We start from the raw sequence: 1,800 nt of genomic DNA, 5'->3' as shown, positions 1-1,800 counted from the left end.
ATTAATTGTTATTAAGAAGGAAGCGACCTACAAGGATTAGCAGGAAAGGAATGCCTGGCAGGGAGAAAGAACAGTATCTTGATTTCCTTCCCTTGTGAGATAGTTAGGAACCTGGGTTAGTGCTGTCTATGCTTAGTTGTTTTATCTGGCAATAATTAAAGAACCCACTGCTGTCTACTGCCCCAAGGCACCGCTATTGCCAGTGCCTTCTCTGGCAACCCTGCTTCTCAGCCTTGTTTTCTCTTCCCAAATCATAGAACCTTCCTGTGTTGATGTCTCACTGTGCCACAGTCGTGCACCGGAGGTTGTGAAGGAACGGAAAGAAAGTCCCTCACACCAGTTCTTTGGCACATTTTACCCATCCTGCGGATGACATTGAAAGCCAGTGGGACACGGAAATAACTTCTGCAAGCCCAAATATGAAGAACAGGCACCGCAATACACACAACTGCTGAGTCACACCCGTGATGGATGGTATTCAGTGTCTGACTCACACCCATGGGTGCATCTAGACTACGGTTACGCACAATTCCTTCCATTCTGATGATTCCACGACTCTTCTCTCCATTGACTCAAGAAAGCATATTTGTCAAAAAAAAAAAAAAGATATAGCATCTGGGGTCTTAAAGGCTTGAAGGCAAATAAATGGCCATCTAGCTCAGAAGCAACAAAGCCCACAGAGAAGAAGCACACGGCCTAAGCGAATACAAAGTGTTGAATGGACCATGTAGCAGACACAAAGGAACAAAAACAATCATTGTGTGATCACCTTCCTCACATAATTGCTGAAGACGAAAGTGTGCATAAGCAAGTGTGGTGAAGAAGGCTGATGGTGCCCGGCTACTGAGAGATATAGCCTCTGGGGACTTAAAGGCTTGAAAGCAAACAAGCGGCCATCGAGCCCAGAAGCAACCAAGCCCACATGGAAGCAGCACACCAACATAGGTGACCATGAAGGACAGAGGAGACCAGGTCTCCAACATCAAAGGTGGGGTGGTGGTGAGAATCACATCACCGTGAAAGAGGGGGAGTGCGTGAAGGGGACCCAATGCCCACCTGTAGACAGCTGGACACCCCTTCCAGAGGGGTAGTGTGGAGGAGATGGGCCACTCAGGGTTCAGTGTAGCAACAATGAAACTAAAAACCTTCCTCTAGTTCTTGAACACTTCCTCCCCTCCCAATCATCATGACCCCAATTCTACCTTGCCTTGCGGACCTGGTTATACCAGAGGATGTACAGCGGTGCAGTGGGGATCTGGAGGCACAGGGAATCTAGGACAGACTAATCCCTCAACACCAGCGGTGGGAGTGGCGACACCAGGAGGGAAGGGGATGTAGAAAGGGAGAAGCAATCTCGGAGATCTATGTGTAACCTCCTCTCTGGGAGATGGGCAATGGGGAGGCGGGTGAGGGGAGACGCCGGGGAGTGTAAGATAAGACATAATAATTATTTATAAACTATCAAGGGACCAGGGGTGGGATCGGGGAGGGAGGGGGATGGGGAAAAAAGGGGAAACCAAGCTGATTCCAGGAACCCAAGTGGAAGGTGAATTATGAGAATGATGAATGCAATGAATGTATAAGGGTGCTTTGCTCAACTGATGTATGTACAGACTGTGATACGAGCCTTATGAGCCCCAATAAAAAGATTAAAAAAAAACAACCTTTTTAATCGAGTGCTAGTTATGTTACCCACAGAAATTTAAATAGACTGTTATATATTTTAGAGAATATAACTTGCAAACATTATCTAATATTTCTAATACACCATTTTTTTCTAATAATAAACTATTTGTGACA

This window comes from Tenrec ecaudatus, chromosome 4 (genome assembly GCF_050624435.1).
Source record: "Tenrec ecaudatus isolate mTenEca1 chromosome 4, mTenEca1.hap1, whole genome shotgun sequence".
In the NCBI taxonomy this organism is placed as follows: Eukaryota; Metazoa; Chordata; class Mammalia; order Afrosoricida; family Tenrecidae; genus Tenrec; species Tenrec ecaudatus.
The sequence above is the reverse complement of the archived record's forward strand: the minus strand, read 5'-3'. Positions refer to the sequence as shown.